The following is a 22,838-nucleotide window of genomic DNA, read 5'->3' as shown; positions in this document are numbered from 1 at the left end:
CCGCTTCATCACTGTGGTCCCTGACTTTTGCTTCAAAGTCCAAGGTGGGTGAAGCTAATTGGCCCACACCCTCTTTTCAAGAAAGAATGGGAACGTGAGCATCTATCCTCTTCAGCTTTTAGATTTGTACATTAGGGAATCCTCCCTAATACGTGGCTGGAGGAAAGGGGCAGTCAGGCAGTGGCATCCCAGAAGATGGAGAAGGGGGAGAAGAAGAAATGAACACTACAGCCTGAAGCAGGCACCAAGAAGTCTCTATGCTCTCTGAGCTGTGGTCTCCTCTCCCATAATGAGGGTCCGAATTGACTGAAGGTGAGGGAGGAAATGAATGTGAGACTCCATTGTCAACTGCAGTTCGAACAAATGGCATCACCATTGTCATCATCATTGTCATCCTCATTGCCATCATCATCTTAAGCATTATCCCCTGGGTGAAACCCGGGTCTTCTGACTCCCAGCATAGTGCAAACTGAAAGGGCTGGCAGAGATCCCTGTCTCTACCATAGTGTCTTTTCTTTCCCCTAATCCAGATTTCCTCAGCCTCAGTCCCACTAACATTTTGGAACAGATAACACTTTGTTGTCTGGCCTGTACTGTGCATTGTAGAATGTTTAGCAGCATCCTTGGCATCTACCCAATAGCTGCCAGTAGCACCTCCTTCCCAGTTGTGACAATAAAAAGTGTCTCTAGACACTTATCCCCTGGTGGGCAGAATTGCCCCTGGCTGAGAACCATTGCTAGAATTTCATCCCCAACTTTTCCCCATTCCACCACCACCATATTGTCCTAAAGGTGAGATGCTCATGTCTACAGTTGCCTCAGCTCTCCTACTGCCCACACTGAAAAAAAGACTTAGACCTTCCCTCTGGAGAGAGACTTTCCCTCTAGGTTTGGCCAGGAGCATATAGAATACTAGGGCTCCCTCTTCACTCCTGCATATTGAAATCAACATTGACATATTAGGGAAGAGGGGACAAGATTAGCATAATTGTTTAGAGTAAAAAATCAGAATTCCTACAGATCTCCAGGCTCTTTCAGGCTCTGCCCCACGCTTGTGGGATTGAGGGGTACCAGAATACCCATCCCCAAATATGCCTTTTTGTATTAAAGAATAAAATCACAGGCCCCAAATGGTGTCATTTGTGCTAATAGCTCATGATACCAAACCTAGATTTAATAACTGATCTAATTCCAGTTTCAGCCTCTTTCAGAAAAATAATCTTAATTAACCAATCAGGAATTTTCTGGTTAAGCACCAAAAAAGTAATCTGTCACATGGGACCTCTCCATCTCTCCTAGAAAGAAGAGGCAATCTGAATGATAAAACTGTTTCCCCTTCTCCTTCCTCAAAGAAAGGATGTCCCAGCCCCAAAATAACCTTTTTTTTCTTTCTTTCATTAATAGCTCCCTTGCCCCACTTTTTTTCCCCCACAAAAACCTTCCATTTTATAGACCCCCTCAGAGCACCCTTCTAGTTGCTAGATGGGATGTTGTTTGATTCAGGAATCATTTAATAAAGCCAATTAGATCTTCACATTTACTCAGTAGAATTTGTGTGTGTGTGTTTTTTAACATTAGTACAGTATATGAATTATTTTGAGCTAAAAGCCATTGAGAACCAGCAGGTGCCTAAAAAGCTCTAAAAACTGGGTACAAGTTTTCTTTTTGTGTTTATAAAGGAAATTTCCATCTGTGGAGATTTCTCCCTTCCCATCTAGGAGAAAGAGGGACTCTGAACAATTCCTATCAATGGAGAAAGCACCAACTTAAATCTGCATTACAAAACTTTCTAAACAACGCTTGTTTACTATACTTTTCATAGTTACCTTCCCAAAACTTGACTCTCCCACCCAGAAGATCCAGACCCCTTTTCCTTTGTTGAACTTAAGCCCACATTCTAACCTCCCCTTCAGGTTACTCATCGCGGAGTGTTCCCATATGCACATACATAATGTTAATAAATTCTGTTTGTTTTTCACATTAGTCTGTCTTTGGCCTATCTTATTGACAGGGCCCCAGCTGAGGAACCTAGGATGTGTACAAAGGGTAGCAGAATATGTCACCGCAAAATATGCCTCTTTGGCAGAAGAATTCTTTTTGAGCTGATTATTTTGAAAAACAGCAGACACAGGAGAAGCTCTGAAAACAGAAGTATGAAAAGGTAGACTTTACCCTTTTGTAGGAGACGTTTGTATCTACAAGGGAAATCTCCCCTTGAGGCCTGTCTCCCTCTATGCCTGGAAGAGGAGGATGACTATATCACAAGAAGCTAATCAGTGGAGAAGGCAGTGGCTTAAATCTGCAAATTACACCTTAGCTTTGTTTACTCTGCGTTCCCTGGTAACCCCCCATAACCGGCCTCCTCCCCATCAACATCTTTTTGTTTTGTTTTGTTTTGTTCATTAACCGATGATATTTAAGCCTGTGGTTGTAGAGGAGGAACAAACTTTCCTCTACCCTCAAGGTTCTTCTGGCTGATCTGATAATCAAATAGACATGAGGCAGATTAGCAAGGGGAAAGAACAAAATTTAATACATACGTCTATGTGGGAACACACATGCCTGAGAGACTCAGAGACCTCACATGAAGGAGAGTTCAGAGAAAGAAAGGAAACATGGGTATAAGACATCCTGAACTAGGGAGTGAGGTAAAGTGCCTTGGGGGCTTCAAAAAGTCATCTCAAGATGTTAACAAGAATAGGCCTTTAGTACACAGACATTTTTCCAGCCCTATAGGTAGGTCAAAAGAAGTTATATTTGATAATCTCTTATGGGCAAGGCCTCTAATTCAAATTCTTCTAGGTAATTAAGGTTGGGGGCAGAAGTTTCTCTTGATCCTGAAGCTAAACTTGCCTTTAGCTCAAAATAATCTGCATACGGCAGATCCACACCTTGAGATGACTCATTCTGGGCCCCCACATGGCTTAGGCCATCTCAGTGAGTTACTCAGTTTTCCTGGGTATCTCCCATGTATACCTGAGGTATCGTTTTCTCCTGTTAATTTGTCTTTTATTGCAGGGGGTTTCAGCCAAGAACCTAGCAGGATAGGGAGAGATTATTTTTCATTCCCTAAAGGGAAAATTATTTTTCCATCCCAATGAGTAGAGAAAGAGATTTTTTCCCCTCCCTCACAGGATCTCCCTTTTCTTTTTCTATTAGAGACACTTGGTGGGAAATGAGAAGTCCAGGCTCACTGGAGGAAGGGTGAACGCACATGGCCATGAGGGATGCTGGGTATCCTGGGGGCTGCTTCCAGATTAGGATAGCTGGAATCTGTCTGAGACAGACTGTTTCAATGCCTATAGACAAGATAGGGGCAGAGGAATGAATTGTGAGACCCTTCATATCTTTTCCAACCCTGCCTTTAGGTGACTCTGTTAAAGTTTCTATCCTCTTACTCCATAGGCAAGTTTTCATAAAGGAACACTTTTAGGAAGCCAGGGTCCTGAACTGCACCTTTCCTGGCCTGTACATCTCCCCCAAGAGCGGAGTACGGTTAGTGGGTCAGTTAGCATATTTCCTTTCTTTGAGTGGTTCTCAACCAGCTGCACCCTGGAATCACCTGGGGAGTTATAACAAATGCTAATGCCTGGGCTTCATTCCCCAGGTGCTCTAATGTGCTTGGTCAGGGGTATGATCTGGTCATTGAATGTGCTATAAAGCTCCCCAGGTGATCCATTGTGCAGCAGGAGAGTGTGAACGAAAAGGGGGTGCTATAATAAATCTAACCTAAATCTGATCATAAATTCCTAACTTTGGCTGGTCTTGGTGGGTAGTCATGACCCAGGTATGTAACTTCCTTAGTAAAAGGTTTATCTTCCTCTTAAGCAAGCTCTGCCATTGTTTTTGTGCATCTAGGTCAACGCACCTTTAAAAGCCTCTTTTTCAGAACGCTCAGAAGCGTAACCACCCTCAAGAGAGCACATAATCTTATTAACTATCCTGTAATCCAATCCCTGCATGGTTTTCTCCCACCTTCATATAATCTTCCTTATGTTCCCTTCTTATTTCCAAATGTGCAAAAGAAACTGCAACATTCTCTGGAGCATTTGAAATCTTGTTTCCTGGCAATTATCATTAATTCAACTCAAATAAACCCTTATTAAAATTCTCTACAGGTTTGGACTTTTTATGGTGAAAGGTGAAAACCACTATTTCAGGCCAGTGACCAAGATTTAGGCCAGTAACCAGGATTCCTGGCACTGTGAAGGAACAATTTTGAATGGACTAGAGCTGAAGAATTGCCACTACCTTACCACTGCTGATTAAGAAATTTAGAGAAAAATCTCCTTGCTGAAAGCCCTGGGGTGAAAGGGTTCAGTTTTGAATGGATGAATTTAAAAGGAGAAGGGTTTGATTTGCTCAGAAAGTCATACTTAGGGGTGGGCTCTTGTCACTATGAGAGAATTCTAAAACCATTTGAAGTGAATTGGAGGTTGATGAAATACAGGTACTAGGGTGGTGCAGTTTAAATGGAAAACCAGAGGCCCACTGCCGGCTTCTCTCTCGAGCAGTTTCTCTTTTTTACAGACATTTCTGCAGTAGTCTTGAATCCATCCATGCTCACAGTTCTCACTGTCACTGCCTTCTTCCAGGCCTAGTGTCTTCCTGCTGCAGTATAACAGTTTCTTAATTGATCATCCTGCCACCAACCTTTCCCATCTCCAGTCACTCTGCATCATGCCCAAAAGATCTTCCTAGAACACATATTTGATCAGGTCACTCTCCTGCTTAAGAACCCGGCAGTGTCTGCCTCCCTACTGCATCTGAAATAAAATCCTCAGAACAACTCAAAATCGTTCATGATCTAGCTTATGCCGACCACTCTGGCTTCACCTCTCAATTTCTCCTTAATCCTCCACCCTCCATGTACGCATGCCCTGGGGTCGTTGTTCAGAGGAGTCTGTCTTTCTGGAACAACCCCTTCACCTCCTTCTTCTCTTGGCTAAATCCCACTGGTTTTTCAAGAAGCTTCTTTGAAGCCCCTGGCCCAGGTTAAGTGGCCCTCTGCTTTGCTTTCCTAGCACACCAGGTGTAGGCCTCAGCCACTACTCCTATTACACTGTATTGTGATCACCTAGTGTCTACACTAGACTGTGGTCTCTGCAGCAGCGTCTTGGCACCCAGCCACACTCTGACAGATTAGTGGTGTGTATTATGGTTTGCAACAGAAGGAGTTGAAAGACTTCCCCAAATGCATTTATTTCTGCTCACTGCCCTCCGACAAAATGGCCAACTGGGGTAGTTGGTGTGCATGGACACTAAGAAAATACATCTTAGTCCTAAAGGACACCTAATTTCCCTATATGCTAATAATCTCATGGGAAAGTAGGAGAGTAGAGTAATTGCTGAATGACCAGCACTATGGGGAACAACAACAAAAATAAGACATGGTTGATTCTGCTCTGGCAAATGCCCTTCCTTCCCCTTTGCTTCCACTGCCTTAGGTGCTCTGTGCATAAATCCTTTCATTCTCCCAGAAGTGTTGTCACCTGAGCATGCCTGTGCCTTTTACAGCACCACCCTCAAAGCAGCCGAGGGCCAGAATCACACTTCAACATCCCTCCGTGACCCAACTTTGCCTGGGCAGGTGTTCAGGAAATGTCCAATTCTGAATTATGATAAATTAAGGATACGGAACACATTCTGAAATGTTTGCCATGGGGTCAAGAATTAAAACTTTCACCTCTGATGATGATGCTTTAAATCATTCTGGAATACGGCAAGCTACACATAAATAAATGCAGCGAAGATATGGAAGCTACCTAAGTGTTCATTGGTAGACAAATAGATAAAGAAGAAGTGGTGCATATAACAATAGAATACTGCTCAGCCATTAAAAAAGAATGGATGGACCTAGAGGGCATTATGCTCAGTGAAATAACTCAGACACAGAAAGACAAATATCATATTATTTCACTCATATGTGGAATCTAAAGAACAAAATAAACAAACAAACAACATAGACACAAACTCACAGATACAGAGAACATTTTGACCGTTGCCAGATGGGAGGAGGGTTGGGGCTGGGTGGGTGAAGGGATTAAGGTGTGCAAATTGCCAGTTACAAAAACAGTCATAGGGCTGAAAAGTACAGCATAGAAAATATAGTCAATAACATTGTAATAACTATGTATGGTGTCAGATGGGTACTAGACTTATCAGGGTGATCACTTTATAAGTTATAGTAAGTGTCTAATCATGGTGTTGTACATCTGAAGCTAATATAATTATTATATGTTAACTGTAATTAAAAATAAAAAACTATTTTAAAACAGTAAATTAATAAATGCAGAATGAAAATATACATAAAACAAGTGACTATTCATAACATGAATTCATTCATAAAATGAATAATATATATATGAATAAGTAAGGAAATGAAAAAATACTTGGTGAAAACCACTATCTCTCACTTGTTCATTTGCTCAGAGTAATAAATAAGACAGAAACAGTTTTTGCACTTGTGCATGGGTTTACATTCTGGCAGGTAAACAGATATTTAATAATTTCAAGTGTCACTGGGAGAATAAGAAAGGTGGTACAGAAGTGCACCCTAGACAGGAGTTGGCCCCGGTTGCCTCCCTCCCTCTCTCACTCACTCATCCACTCACTTGTTTGTCTCCAATTCCTAGCACAGAGCCTGGACCTTTAAGAACATCGCTAAATGTTTACTGAATGAATAAATGAATGAACGAAGGCTGCTGCCTGGATACTGGGCAATTAACAAAGGAGGAGTTATCTGAAAGTTTTATCTGGGAACCGCTCATTTAAATTTACATATTTTTAAAAGCTTCTGCTTTCCTCAGATCTCTGCAGTGAGAAGGAACATAAGCATGTATAATGTTGGAGTCAGGACCTAATGATTGTCAGTCATGTCACTGCTATAAAAGAGCACATTTGGCCAGGGATGCAAGTGTCAGTAACGCAGTCCCCAGTGCTTAGCCAAAGGAGGTTTAACTTTCAATGACAAAGAAATGACATTTCCACCACCTGTCCCCCTGAGGGAGAAAAAAGAAAAAACAGATCATGGTATCATAATTTTAACAGTAAATAGGATCCAGCTTAAACTGAAAATGCTGTCTCTTCCCTGCCTGGAACTCTTCAGTTGGCAAGACTTGTGCAGTGAAGCCTCTCCCAGCCCCAGGGGCCCCAGGAAGTCCAGCCAGAGCCCAGAGAGCCTAAGTGATTTTAGAAAAGGATTGGGCTTTGCATTTTCTAGGAAAGCATGAGATGGGGAAAGACAGCACTGGCAGGCTTTGGGATGTCACTATGACCTTGGCTGGGGCTCATTCTGCTCCCACAATGAGTCACCTGGAAGACTCTGTTGTGAGCTGATTTTACAGCATTTGACATAATTTGAATTCTGTAGCAGGTTGATAAGCTGTCTCTTCCCATCCCTACTTCAGTCTGGATCTGTTGAAGCATCAGTGGGTCCAGAAAGCTGCAGCTGGTTCTATGCATTTCTGCCTTCCGCTTAACTTGTCCTGGTGCTGAAGGAAGGATTCAGGGCATGGGCTGGGAATGTTGTTCTTCTAGTCCCAGATCTACCACAAACTCCCTGTGTGACCTTGGAAAGTGGCTTTGTCCTTCTGGGCTTCACTTTCCTCATCTGTAAAATGGGAGTTGGTCTAGTCCAGAAGTCTAACTTTTGGGTTCCCAGTCTGTGTGTGTGATTTCAAAAGGCCTGATAGAAATTTACATTTCCCAGCAAAGGGGCTGAGTTGAAGTATTGAATTGTTTGCTTTTGACCAGCATTGTATCAATGTTTTGGGGTGCTTGTGCTGATTAGAAACCCCTATCAGCAGTCACAAATTTCTTTAATAAATAATGGGAAAATAAATTCATTTTAACTTAATATATTTAGTCCATTTAGTATATAAAATCTTTGTAAATGTGAGGCTAGGATGAAGGACATATTTTGAAAGTATTTCTGATGGAAAAACATTAGGGAAAAACATCAGTGCTCCCTCAGCTCTGAGATTCTAACATGGGCTAAAGAGCCCTTCTTCTTGCTCCCTCCCCCCACAGCAGACATCAGCCACCAGTCCCTCGCATCAGGCTGCAAGCTCATTTCAAACAAGGGCACAGGCCCATCTGTGTGCTCCGAAAAAGTTCAAGAATTTGGTGATTTGGGATTCTGACCCCTGTTTACCCAGAGTACCTCTCAATAACCACTGGCAATTCACTTTTATCATGGCCCCAGTTTCCTTTTCCTGCAAAATAATGTGTTTTTGTCTATCCTAGAAAAAACATTTAACTGTTGGATATGGTATGGAAGAGGCAGGTGATGGAACGAGAATTCCAGCTTTTGAAGTATACCCACCATATGTGTGCACATGCACACACATGTACACACAGGTATGCATATGCACGGACACACTCAGTCATAATCTCCTACAAGGTATAGCCTGACCCACTTAGCCCTCTCTTTGTGTCCTTTCTTTCTGCTTTGAGTAAGAATAAGCAGTCAGAAGAATTTGCTGGATTTAGAGACTGTGACCTGGGAAGGGCTTTGAAGATCATCAACCGCCCCCTTCTTCCAGGTGAAACCTGAGGGAGCTTGGCCTCAGTGTGGGTACTGAGCTCCAAGTCCCTGATGCTCCAGGGAGGATGTCTAGGAGGAGCTGCTGAACTTGGCGGGGGGAGGGTGCAGGGGAGGGGCAGAGAAAGATGCTCTCAGATATTCTATCCAAACTCCTCACATAGCTAAAAACGATTCTTCAGAGATGGGGTGAGAACCCAGAGACAAATGAAATGGATAAAGTTAGGCCATTACAATCAGGACTTCATCTCTTGGTGTGATATTTATAGAAACTGCATAAAAAATAGCTCTGCCACCATTATCATCATTGGCATCATCACCATTACACTGAGAGGGGAGCATCTGTTCAGTGCCCTGGAATGTATAGAGCAGCTTTCACATCCATTATCTTATTTGAGCTTCATAATCACCCTGTAGAGTGGGCACAGCAGGGACTATTTCTTGCTCCCACCCCTTTTAAGGCTGAGCAAACAGCAACTCCAGAAGGAGAAGTGACTTGCTCCGGGGCACCCAGTAGTTAGTAGCAGAAACAGGACTAGAACCAAGGCCTCCAGACTCCAGTCCAGTGTTCTTTCTCCTGCAAGCTGCTGCCTTACTAAAGGCACCTTGGGGAATGGTGGGAGCTGGAAAGAAGCCCTCCTGGATGGGCGAGGCCCTAGTTCATGCTGAGGACAGAAGTAGGGCCCTGTGCCCTGACGGAGGCCTGTGCATTTTCTGGCTCCTTTGGAGTCACTGATGGTGCTCTTTGCTCCGAGAGAAGCAAGTGATTTTCTGGTTGGCTTACTTTGTTGATTGTAATTGAGTTGAATCTTCAAATTGAGTTTGTCAGAAAAATTGGCACAAATTAAAGTTGAGCCTTCTGCTTATCTCCAGCCTTAAACAGGTAGCAAAATTGACTTCATCTTTCAGCTGAGTGTAGGATGAAGCTGGGGTTAGAGCTGAGAGGCCTTAGGGAGGCCCACAGTTGGGAGTCTCTCCCTGTGAGGTCCAGCCCTCATCCCCTGGTTCCTGAGACTTCTTTACAATTTGAGGAGCAACCCCTCACCATGACCATCCCTTGCTTTCCTCAGCAAAACCCATCTATGCATTTTCTTCTCCTGCAACCCCTCTTTTGTGCCTTCCTATCTTCTTTAAATCTGCACAGCCTGGTCTTGGAAATGTGCTAGAGAACCTAGAAGTCTACCTGCAAACATGGAAGCTCCAGCTCCAGGAGGCCAAGCCTTCAGCCACCTCTTGGACACACCGTCCAGACATGCCCCTCTCTGCTTCTCCAGCCCTCTGCCCACAGCCCGAAAAGGACCCCGCTCTGCAGATCCCTGGCTCCAAGTCCCTTGCAAGGTAGGTTCTCACTTTCCAGTTAGAATCCTTCTCAGAAACCACTCGGTCCTCTTGGCTTTTAACCATTTCTGCCATGTACTCCATGTATCCTTGACTGTGAGTGATCTCTTTATTTGCTCATTAAAAATTTGAATAAGGGTGCCCCAGCTAATTTACTCTGGCTTTTGAGCATGGATTATATTAGCTACTGAATTAATATCGTTAGTGTTGATTTCCAAATTCCTCAGGGCCTAGGATGGAAACTGGTCCAAACAATCGTGTTGTTTGAGCCAAGGAGAATAGCTCAGCGAATGATGGAGCAAAGCTTTCCAGGGGCTGCCTTCCAAGCAGGGTTCTCCTTGGAAGGGCGGGGCCAGTGTGGCTCCACCAGTGTAGGGCCACCCTGGTTTTGCACTTGAAAGGAAGCTGCCCTGTCAGCGTCTTCACAGGCTCCTTGGAATATCAGTCTTGACAGATATTTCAAATTGAGCTTCTTAGGAGTCAGAAAAGAGGCATAGGGTACAGTGTCCACACCCCCAGCACCACCCCTCCAAGCCCAGGGCCCAGCCCTGCTGCCCCGCCTGAGGGATGAGCCTGTGTCTTAGCTTCACTTGAAGGAGGGAAGGCTCTTCCAATTTGGGGTGGTGAGGCCAGCCACCCGGCTCTCAGGAACAAACTTGAGAGAGAGTTAGCACCTTGCCCTAAGAAGTCTTCCTCGATTCCCCTTCCCCATTTTTCTCAGACTCTCAGAGGCCAGAATTTATATGTTGGATAGGTAGTAAGATGTGCACATGAATCATGCTTATCTCCAGCCTTAAACAGGTAGCAAAATTGACTTCCTCCTTCAGCTGAGTGTAGGATGAAGCTGGGGAAGGTTCCAGTGGTATGATGTTCAGGAAGGAGAGAAGACATTCTCTTTTCAAACTACAAAGTCTTCTAGGTTGGCATGACCTGAGCATGTCCTCATCGCCTGCTTGTCCCTAGGCTTAAAAGCAAGTAAAAATGGAGATGTGACCTTGGGTTCATTACTGCCCTTCCAAAAGTTACCACTGATTGGATTTAAGATGATGGAATGAAGATTCTTAAACTTAAAAATTTTTTTGCTTGGTCATTTCATTAAAAAGATGATTAAGGGTCTTCACATAGACATAGCTACAGGATATGTACACATAAATTCACCGTTAGGAAGGATTTTGTACCAATTTTAAAAATTAACAGATTCAAATAACAGTAGGTGTGTTGGTGTTAACCTAATGCGATGACATTTAATTTGATTGCAGGCTAGACCTCATTACTGCAGGTTTAGCTTTGGTCCAAATTATCACAAAAAAAGATTTTGAACTCCAAACACTGGCCACTCATGTGAAGCAATGAGCAAGTCAATGCTATTTAAAGCACAGGACCACAAAAACATTGGGCATTTGTTACCTCAAAGACATTTTGGAATAAAGTGAGAGAAGAAGGAAGGAAGGGCGGGAGGAAGAGAGAAAAGGAGGGAAGGAGGGAGGAAGTCAGGGAGGGAGAAAGGGAGGGAGGAAAGGGAGAATTCTGGTGAAATTTTTACAATTTATTTTTAAGAGATCTGACCTATTGAACACTTCTAGTGATCTCTGAAGGGGAGATTGGGGGAAACAAGATTAAGAAGTGCCTCACTAAAACAAAGCCTATTCAGGAATTTTCCTACCATCCATTTCACCTTTTTGCTATTGTGACGGTCTATTAGCAGGTTGGCCCACATTCTGGTCCTACACATCTTGTCCCAAAGTTCTCAAAGGAAAGTTTTCAATTGAGTTATTGGCTCTCAGTCTCCTTGCCTTACACACATCTCCACTTAAAGAGAAAAAAAATAACAACTGAATTGGGGGCTGACCTTCTGTTTTTCTACCAAACCAGAAGCTGTAACTCTGTTCAAACCCCCACAGTCTCTTGTTGACATGATTTGAGCAAGTGTGTGTATGAATTTGACTCTGACCAATTATTTCTGCACCACTGGAGAGACGTGACAGTATTTATTCTTACTGAGATGCAGCTAGGGGTAGGGTCAGTACTAACATGACTACTCATTTCTATTTCACCTTGTAAAGAATGTTCTTTCAAGAGCACTTAAAAACAGTAGCCTTGTTGGGACAAGTGAAAACAGAGTAGGAGCTGAGGCCATTTAGTCTGGCGAAAGAAGACTCAGTAGGGCAAGAGAGCTGTTACCAAACGTTTGAAGACTTTTCTAAGGAAGAGGAAGCGGATTGCTCTGTACAGCTCCCAAAGATAGAGTCAGCCTCCAAGGGTGGACCTGAATCTAAGGAGAGTGTCCCCAGCCTCAGCCACCCAAGGGCAGTGTTGTTCAAGCCAAGGCTGGACGTCTTCTTGGAAGGCACACTGTAGAAGGGGACGTCAGCCTTAGATGAGAGTCCACCTTCAGCTCTGCACTTATGGTATTTTATGACCATCTTGACCAACACTGTCTTCATAAGTACAAGAAGAAACATCCTCAAGAACAGTATGATGAGCAGGGGAATGTTGTGTCAGGGCTACCATAGGAGAGGCAGCTGGATTCCAGCCAAGAGCCCTGGAGGGAAAGTCCCAGGCTGGGTAACACCAGCTTTCCAGCCCCTGAACTTGGAGAGTGGCTTCTTGGGAAGTTGAACTGAAATCTTTCTGAGCCAAGTTATACTCCTGGCTATACTTCCTTTTATCCTGAAACTCAATTTACCCAGCTTTCCTCCTGTCTTGGCCAGGCCCTGGGGGTGAGGTATGGCAAAGATGAGTCAGACCCACTCCTGCCCACCAGGTCCTGCAGTCTGTTCATGAGTAATACAGTAGAAGACAGTAAATTGTGGGTGCCATAGCAAAGGCACAGTGTGTGGGACTCTCAAAACAGAGCGTTATGACTGGATGGGGATCAGACATGCTTTCACGAGTAGGTGGTGTTTGAAATGTGAGTTGAGTGATGGGTAGGGTTTTTGAATGGAGGAAAAGAGGTTGAGATGAGTCTCTATTATAATTCTCTGGCAAAAATACAGTATTTTCTCTCCTGAGTGGGTGGATAAGTAAGAATGTAAGGATGGTTTTAGTAGGTTTTTTTTCTTTCATGTCTCCAGGAACCCACTCCTTTCCTAAAATATGTATGTGTCTGTAACTGTCCCCTTTAAGTCTTGAACCAAACTCATCTATCAGTTGGCTCTGGGATAGGGTTAAGCAGAGGAACTAATTGAGAGGAGGTGATGAGGGTCCAAGGGCCATTGGGAGGAAAGAGATTGGAGAGGTCTTAAATGCAACTCATTTACATGACAAGTACTGATGTCACTGATACAATATTACTTGCAACAGGCACTGTGTTGAGAACTGGGTATTTTAAGTTGAAGACAACAGTGTCTGCCCCAGGAGCCCTCATACTGAGACGCTGTGCAGGCAATAGTGGTGGTCAGTGTAGGTAAGTACAGCAATTGAGAGTCTGGTAGGCCAGCAGTGACCTCAAGGAGAAGGTCATTCACTTTGTCACTTGGAACACCTGGAAAGTAAGGATAGCAAGTCACCTGTTTAGAACTGAAAATGGTGCTATATGTGAAGCTGCTGGCACTTGGATTCTTAGAGTTAAATCTTTTTGGCCAATTAAAAGGTCCAACCTCCTCTCTCTAACAAGAGCTTTCTTCATAGATTTCTAGTCTTATGCTCACCTTCATTATTGGGCGACTGGCGGACAGAGGCTGAGTCAGCCTTCTGGGTTTCCCACCTGCTGTGGGAAATGGACCTGACCTTCAGAAACAGTCAACAGCCAAATGAGAACCTATTCATCAGGAAACACAGTCATGTGGATGCTTGATCTCTAAGAGGGACAAACACAGCAGCTCATGAGGTAGACACAGATCTGTGTGCAAGCAGATCCCCACTTAATCACATGCTGTCTCAGACTTCTTTTGTGATCTAGTAGAAGCTCCAGCTTCTTAATCTCTTAACCACAGCTATTGGCTCCTGCAACAGACTGAATGTGGCCCCATCCACCGAATTCATATGTTGAAACCTAACCCCCAGTGTGATGGTATTTGGAGGTAGGACCTTTGGGAAGTGACTGGGTCAGGAAAGTGGAGCCCTTATGAATTGGATTAGTGCCCTTATAAAAGGGACCCCAACAAGATCCTTAACTCCTTCCACTGTGTGAAGAGACAATAAGATGGCTTTCTATGAACCAGAAATAGGGACCTCACTAGATATCTAATCTGCTGGTAACCTGATCTTGGACTTCCCACTTCCTGAACTGTAAGAAATAAACTTCTATTGTTGAAGCTGCCCAGTCTATGGAATTCTGTTACAGCAGCTGAGCTAAGGCAGCTCCTACCTGGAAGACGGCAGGTGGGACAGCTCTTCTCCTGCGTTCACTGCAACACTCAGTAAAGTTGATTATAGGAAACAGAGTAAGATTGCCTATTCCAGTCTGGCCTGTGCTTCACGCTGTGGGTCACTTCAGGGCTTGTAGAAACTACTCGCATGCCACCACTTTTACCCTCTGTGGGTGTGGGCTTCTTCTTTTCTTCCTTGTTTTCTTTCCTTTGCATTCTCTCCTCTTTCCACAGAGCAAGAGTAGGTGCTTTGGTGCATCACACATCACAGCTCCAGGTAACCTGGAAAGAGCAGTCGGGATTTAGGTATTTATTCTTGTTTTTATATGACCATATGCAGATAAAACCTTTACTATTATATAACACAGTAATTACCATGCACTGCTTCAAATAACAACCTTTAAATTTTCATTTTTGCAATAAGAACAGATTCAGGCAATAGCATCAAACGGCACTTTAAAGAAGTATTTTCTGACTTCCAATGTTAACAGGAATAAAGACCTGCTGTGAGTGTACAACTCACAGACACCACTGTGTGTAAAGCAGGAAGGGAGGAAATCAAGGCAAGAGGGTGAGTGTCACCACCAGGCTACCCAGCTGTCAATTCAGCCCTTACCTACCCAGCTGAGTGAAGACAGAACCTGGAGGCAAGAACATGAGGATTCTGTAACAGCTGTGCTGTCATTCCCTGTGGGCACCAGAGGAAAGAGTCAATGATTCTGTCTGAAGATCAGAAAAGCTTTTTAGAGGAGGTGGCATTGTGCTTTGGTGAGTGAGCCATTTGGAGAAACTAAAAAAATGGTGGTGGGAGAGGGAAGAGAGGCATGGAATTGGGGGAGGGTGACACATCTGGTGCACTAGCCACTGCCCCTTGGCAGCCACCATCCCCATGCAAGCCAGACTCGAATGCTGCAGGGTCGATACCCCCCCCTTCCCTGCAGAGCCCTCCACCGATGACTGATGGGAGTTGGTGAATAAACACTCACTTCCCTCTGCTCTCAGGTAGGGACAGCTCTCGTGGGTTTTACATTGTCTCCCAGAGTTCCCCAGTAGAAGCCAGCCTTAGTTGTTCACAATGGGAACCTACTCAGTAACATTCTCTTTCTTAATTTCCTTCCTCCCCAACCATCCTATGGTATTTTCTTGGTCATCACCCCTACTGCCTCCACAAAATACTTGTACTTGAATCTTTATCTCAGGCTCTGAGAATTCATCCTAAGACCTATGATGCTTCAGTAGCTGGAACAAAGACCTGCAGGTTGGATGAGTTAGGCATATTTGGGGAGCACAAATGTTCCAAGGTGGCTAGTGGTTTGAAGGTCTAGCAGAAAATGAGACCAGAATTATTGGGGTCATAGTGTAAAGTGCCTGAATTCTGGGCAAAATAATCTGACTTCTCCATAGACAATGAGAAACTACGGGGGGGGGGGGGGGGGCTGAAACTTTTTCCCTAGGTCTTCAAGCATCTGCTTCTCTGGCTCAGGATCTAGAGGCTATATGCTTTCTTCCAGCCCATCTATTCTGGATCACCTGCTTGTTAGGGTGCCACAGTATGCACCTGAGATCCACTGAGCTGAGGTCTGCTTTTGAGAAAGACATTGGCTTTCCTCTTGGGCTTCTTGAGCTTCTATGGGGAAAGGGCTGGGATTTGAGAAAGGGGCTAGGTTCTGGAACAATATTGCCTGGCATCAACTGGATTTTTCTTCATAGGCAGAAGAAGGTGAGTGGTTTCAGCTGGTAATCCCAGTTCCTGTAATCTGAGAGGAAATGTTTGCTATAAAAGAGCCCCCTCTAGCCTCAAATCACCCTAAGAAAAGCCCAGTTTAAGGGTTTGCCTGCTGCCAAAAGAGCCTCAAGCAGTGTGTGAGTTGGGTGGCTCATGGTCTCAGGGAGTCATCAGGCTAGTGCAGATTCAGATTTGGTCATGTGGTAGGAGGGCTCAACACAGGAACAATAGTGACTGTCTTTCCAGCCCTCACCTTGAAGCCACACATCTCAGTTTCTCCCTGTATGTCTCTGGTGCCTTTGAGCCACTGTCCTGCTGGAGCCCAGAGTGAGTGCCTGCAAGAGTCTATGTGGGTCTTTTAAGGGGATAGATGTGTTTCCAGTAGCCTTTCATCTCACCCGGATGGACAGAATCCCAATTGACTTTCACAGCTAGATGTTTTGTGGGCTCCTCTACCCAGCATGGGGCTGAGACCCCTCACTCCTCAGGAGGACCTGTTCAGCTGAGGTAGCCCTCTCAATTCTTAACCACCACACATGGGTTTGGAGCTAGCCCATTTCACATCTCCATCCCTCCTACTAGTCTCAACATGGCTTCTTCTTTATATTTTTAGTTATAGAATTTTTGTTCAGCTAATCTTCAGAAGGTTCTCCAGGTTTGTTGTTCTATAATTTGTAATCTTGATGTAGTCATGGGAGGAGGTGAGCATGGTGTCCACCTACTCTGCCATCTTGACAGGAATCTCAGTTTTGACATATTGATAAGGGGGTTGGTGTCTGGAGGTGTTTTGTTCTCAGAGACATTGTTGGGAGGGGTCAAAGAGCCACTCTAGGCCCAGCTCCTGGGGTAGGTACTCTGCTCACTGCCGGCCTGAAGGCAGTGGTGCCACCTAGGAGCTACTTTCCACTGGTGTGAGCATCCCTTCCCTTCTGTCACTCCTGGCACTCAGACACAAGAGCAGGAGACCTGTCTCTAGTCCTGGCATATCCTGGTATTCAGTGAGGCTACATATACATTCTGGGGCACTGTTCCACCACTTAGAACACAGGGAAGTTGGGCTGGTCAAATATCAGAATTCTGGAAAGGTGGGGCCCACAGGACTGTCTCAGTTCCTCCACCCAGCCTAAGGAAGAAGCCCTCCTTGGCTGAGCTACTGGTTTCTGACAAGGGGAAGGATGGCCCATTCCACAGGGATATTCAGGTGTGTGTATGTGTGTGTGTGTGTAAGGAAATTCACTGAAATGGCCCTCCCTAGCATTTTAGGATTCCTTCAGACTGACACTTGCCCAATCATCTTCCCTTTCCACACCTTCCACCCTCGATCTAGTCACACACTAGTTTGCAGTGGTATACAATGTGCCAGTGCCCAGCAGACTCCCAGGGAATTGGCAGTGGTCAGGTTCAGCATAGGCTGCCTCATGAGTAGAGCTACTGGCTCCTGAAAACCCTTTATTTGTAGGCTGGGAATGCACACTCTTGGTGCCAAGCGGTAACATGAGTCTAATGAAGGAATTATTAATGTGCAAACCTTAAATATAAATAGACTAAGGCCCTGGCAAAAACACTCTCTCAGAAACTAACCAGAAGACTGATTCACTGCCAGATGGGGTGCCTCACCCTTCTTCTTGCCAGCCCCTTCTAATCTGGACTGTTCTCCTAAAGGAAGTTCACCCTTGGATGGAGTTGAGGACTATCTTTTCATGAATTTGACCTCTGGTTAGGATGTGTTTTCTGGCAAGCCCAAAGCCCTACCCCTCATTCAGTGGGTAGCCAATTCCTGCTCTTCTGAATTCCATTCTGAAGGGTGTTTCTTGGCTCTGTTGCAGTATCTTCTCCTGCAGTCTTTGGACTGTTCAGCACTGACTTCCTCAGGCCAAGAGGACATCTAGTCTGTGCTGGAGACTGTGGAGGGAGACAAAGAATGAGCCCATGCAGGGATCCAGCCCTCTGGTGGCTCACAGTCCAAGAAAGGAGATAACATCCATCCCCAAATAAATACAGTGCACTAAGTGCCTGATAAGTGGCTCAGAGAGGGCTCTAGACCCTGTAGGCAGGAATTCTATAGTCACTTCCCACATGGTGGTGGGTGGTTGTGGTGGTGTGTATGTATGTCTGTGTGTGCATGTATGTCTGTGTGTGCATGTATGCCTCTGTGTGTATGCAGGTCTCTGTGTGCATGTAGGTCTCTGTGTATATGTATGACTCTGTGTGCATGTATCTCTCTCTGTGTATGTATGTCTCTGTGTATATGTATGTCTGTGTGTGCATGTGTGTTTCTGTGTGCATACATGTCTCTCTGTGTATGTATGTATGTGTATGCATGCATGTCTCTCTGTGTATGTATGTCTCTGTGTGCATGTATGTCTCTGTGTGTATGTACGCCTGTGTGTGCATGTATGTCTTTCTGTGTATGTATGTCTCCGTGTGTATGTATGTTTGTGTGTGCATGTATGTCTCTCTGTGTCTGTATGCCTGTGTGCATATATGTCTCTCTGTGTATGTATGTCTGTGTGTGCATGTATGTCTCTGTGTGTATGTGTGTCTCTGTGCGCATGTATGTATCTCTGTGTGTGTGTGTGCATGTAGGTCTCTGTGTGCATGTATGTCTGTGTGTGCATGTATGTATGTGTGTGGTGGAGGAAAGGGATAAGGATGAGAATCAGGAAAGGCCTCTGGGAAAAGTGGTTTTAAATGGAGTTAAGAGGATGCAGAGGGTGTGGTCAGGTAAAGATGGGGGAGGGGCCGCGGCGCATGTCGAGGCTTATCTGGCCTCATGCCCTGAGATGGAGCAGGTGCTGGGGGTTGGATGGGGCAGATGAGGAATTCATTTGGAGCGTGTGGATTTGATGCCCTGGTAGCTGTTCAGGTGGAGGTGTGGGGCCAACAGTGGACACGAGTGAGCACCTCCGCCTTGGCCTGGGCACGGCAGTCTGGACTGCTCAAGCACGCCATGTTTTCCAAGAAGGCTGCCCAGAGGGCCCACACTGCTACCCCACCGTCTGCCAGTAGCACCACATTTGTCTGCGTGTCCTTGGCAACTTACACCAGCTTCTCACAGCCGTTCTGCTGGGGGAGCACAGCTTTAGCCAGCAGAATGTCCACATTTATGCCACCTGCCTCATCCAAATGAGGCCCCTCCTGGTGAGCCATGCCCAGCAGCAGTGGGGGAATGTTCTTCCTCATCTCCAATGCAGCGAGAGCTTCCATGGAGCAGACCACGCACCAGTTCCCTGGAGCCAAGTTCTGGAGGCCAGGAGTCTGAAATGCAGGTGTTAGCAGGGCTGCACTCCCTCTGAAGGCTCCAGGGGAAGGTCCTTCCACCTCTTCCAGCTCCTGGTGACTGCTGGTGTTCCAGGCTTGTGACCATGTCACTGCATCTCTGCCTTGTCTTCACATCTCCTTCTCTGCATGTCTGTCTCTCTTAAAAGGACCTATCCAGGATCCATCCATATCCCTAGTCCCTCTGTTCTCCTGGGACCAAATGATCCTTTAAGTCCAGGGGGTCCTTGCCTTCAATGATCTCTCCCTCCTGGAAGAGGCAGGGTCCCTGGGCTGCTGTGCTTGGCAGTGGAGTTTGAATAAAGGGGCTGTGTGAGTTGCAACCCCGGGGAGAAGTGCTGTGTGCTGGGGACCCTCTTCAAAGCCATGCCCCTGTAGCAGTCCATCCTGCGGGAGGTCAGCAAGGAGCACAGCTTGCTCCCCCAGCCTCCTTGGAGCAAGTACATCCACCCAGACAATGAGCTGGTCTTGGAAGATGAATTGCAGTGTATCAAACTGGAAGGCACCATCCATGTGTCCAAGCTGGTCACAGGGACGGTGCTGGCCATGCTCAGCTCTCAGAGATGATGGCAAGTTCTTGTTGGAGGACCATTGCTTTACAGGGCTTGCTCCTCAGACACCTGCACCACCCTTTGACCTGGATAGATTTGTGCTGCTGATGTCCAGTCTGGCCCTTGGTGGAGAAGGGGCAAGAGCCTGCTGGTGGATATGGTGATGGGGCAGCTGAGGGACAAAGAGGAGCAGTGCAGCACTGCCCACATCTCCCAGGTCATCCTCACAGGAAACTTCCTCAGCCACAGCACCCAGAGCAGGGATTCCATTAACAAGGCCAAGTACCTGACCAAAAAAACTCAGGCAGCCAGTGTGGAGGCTACCAAGATGCTGGATGAGGTCCTCCTGCAGCTGAGTGCCTCGATACCCTTGGACATGATGCTGGGCAAATTTGACCCACCAATCAGATACTCCCTCAGCAGCCCCTGCACCCTTGCATGCTCCCACTGGCCAGTGCTTATTCCACACTCCAGTTGGTCACCAACCTCTACCAGGCCACCATCAATGGAGTGAGATTCCTGGGTACAGTGGGACAGAAAGTGAGTGACATTTTCTGGTACATCACCATGTAAGATCACTTGGAAACCCTGGAGTGGACACTGAGAGCCTGTCACATCAGCCCTACAGCCCCTGACACCCTGGGTTGCTACCCTTTCTACAAAAGCAACCCATTCATCTTTCTGATATGCCCAAATCCCTACTTTTGTAGCAACACCCCCAGCTTTGGCTCCAAAATCATACGAAGTCCCAAGGACCAGATTGTCCTGTTGCTGTTGGTGGCAATGTTGAACGTCAGTGGCTCAAAGACTACCTGCCCCATGAACCTTCACAGCCTGGCCTGACAGCCCAGCAGCTTCTCAGGCTTTGGGGCAGAGGAGGACGACCTGGGAGGCCTGGGTCTAGGCCCCTGAGTCATGAAGGCAGTCTGTCCAGAGAGGCCCCAGCCATTGTTCCTGCAATGTCAGCACTGTAGCACCTTGTCTTTGCAAATAAAACCTGACTATTAAAAATACATACATATGCCGCGCTGGGCATGGCTCAGTGGTTGAGTATCAACCTAGGATCCAGAAGATCGTGGTTTGATTCCCGGTCAGGGCACATGCCTGGGTTGCAGGCTCAATCCCCAGTCGGGGGCGTGCAGGAGGCAGCCGATCAATGACTCTCATCATTGATGTTTCTCTCTCTCTCCCTCTCTCTTCCTCTCTCTGAAATCAATAAAAATATATTTAAACACACACACACACACATATGAAGGATAGTGCACAAGAAGATGCACAAGAAGAGAACAGTGCACAAGAAGATGGAAAAGCCAGGGCAGGTCCATGAAATTGGGAGGAGCCCAGTTCAGCAAGTGCGTGGCTGCAGGATAAATAGAGTTGATATTTGGGTGGGACCCATTCTCAAGAGGCTTGAATGTGGCATTATGAAATTTAGACTTGTAAGGGGCATCTTTTCTGTTTGTCTCTCAAGATCTACTCTCTACTCCATTGTGGTAGATTAATTACAAAAACGATCATCAGTTATTCCCTCCCTATATCCATGTCCCCTTGCCATGTACCTTTCACTGTTCTTCTGCTCTGATTCTAAGCTCAGCCATTAACTTTCTTCGCCAGTGGGATGTTAGCAATGGCACATAAGTAGAGGCTTGAAAAGTGATTGCACATTGCAGTTTGCTCTCTCTTGCTGCTCTTGTAATCTTAACACCATGTGGATGAGCATGTCAAAGGATCCAAGGTCATGTGGAGGAGCAAAGAGTACTGATCAAAGGCTCATGAGTGAGCCCTGGTGGAAATCAGAATTGCCCAGCTGAGCCCAGCCCCAATTGTCAACCTGTAGAATTGTGAGCTAAATCAACGGTTGTTGTTTTAAGCTTCTAAGTGTGGTCATTTGTTATGTAGCCAAAGCCAACTGCTACAGGAACAAGCCCAGGTTGGAGGGATACAGTTTTGGTGGTCCTGGGATATGGGAGAGCATATTTTGCAGGTGAAAGGAGTATGAATAATTGTGGCTGTTGCATAGACTATGGTAGGTTGCAAAATATAGCCACATGTTCTTCATGTCCCCTTAGAAGTGGAATCTATTTTTCTTCCCCTTGCATCAGGATGGCCATGTGACTTGTTTCAACCAAAGGTGCAGAAGCAAATGCAATGTAAGCGGAGGGCTGAGAAGCACTTGCACTTTGGGGTTGGCCTACCTGCTGCTCTTGGGCCCCTTTTCTGCTTTGTACACAAACCCAAGCTCTAACCTGGAGGGAAAGAGATTCAGGTCAAGGGTGGCCTGTGTCTTTCTAACTGACTCAGACAAGGGTATTTTAAACATAGTCCTGGACAACCCATCAACTGACTTCAGACACATGAGTAAGCCTAGCTGAGAGAGCCAAGCCCAAAACAGGTCAGACCAGAGCTACCCAACTGAGTCCAGCTTAAATTGCTAATCTATGAAACCAAGATCTAAATTCATAGTTATTGTCTTAAGGCACTAATTTGTTATTTTTATTATTATGTAATCTTCACCTGAGGACATGCTTAGAGAGAGGAAGGGAGAGAGAGAAACATCGATGTGAGAGGGAAACATCCATGGTTGCCTCCAGTACGCACCCGACCCAGGATTAAACTTGCAACCCAGGCATGTGCCCTGACCAGGAATCGAAATGGCAACCTCTCAGAGCACAGGACAGTGCTCAATCAAATGAGCCTTTCTAAGGCACTCATTTTTGGAGTGGTTTGTAAAAGTTCCCTTATTCATCTCTCCTGCTCTGGGCCAGGAGGCTGAATCAGTGAGTTCCTATCCATGCTCCTTGCCTTCCACCAGCAAGAGGAGATTGAGATGAGGCATGTATTCCCTGGTTCCCAGCCTGTGGGCTATAAGGTTTGGCTGTGGCCAATGACCCTACCCTACAGCCACAGTTTATTTCCAGGGTTCTGGCAATCACTCCCTCCACGCCCCTTTGGGCCAAGGGTGGTAACTGCTTCTTGATGCTGCCTACCTTGGGTTCTTCAACCTTCCTTAGCCCTGCCTACTCTTTTGTCTCTGCCCCACTACCCCACTTCAGTGGCTCCCTATTTCCTGAAAGGACTCTTTCTGGCAC

The 22,838-nt window shown here is 45.8% G+C and overlaps 2 pseudogenes across 2 annotated transcripts in view; both read left to right on the top strand.

The window, feature by feature from the left end:
• Positions 1-22,838, top strand: part of LOC308557461 (high mobility group protein B1 pseudogene) — a 183,197-nt pseudogene that overhangs the window by 88,541 nt on the left and 71,818 nt on the right. The gene's annotated exons all lie outside the window — the stretch shown is intronic.
• LOC308557587 (DNA polymerase delta subunit 2-like) lies at positions 18,870-20,661 on the top strand (annotated as a pseudogene). The gene is made up of 2 exons: positions 18,870-19,090; positions 19,488-20,661. The product of its transcript is annotated as a DNA polymerase delta subunit 2-like (transcript).

The sequence above is a fragment of the Miniopterus schreibersii genome (assembly GCF_964146895.1).
Source record: "Miniopterus schreibersii genome assembly, chromosome: 5".
Taxonomy (NCBI): domain Eukaryota; kingdom Metazoa; phylum Chordata; class Mammalia; order Chiroptera; family Miniopteridae; genus Miniopterus; species Miniopterus schreibersii.
Note: the sequence above shows the minus strand (reverse complement) of the source record. Positions and strands in the feature narration are given on the sequence as shown.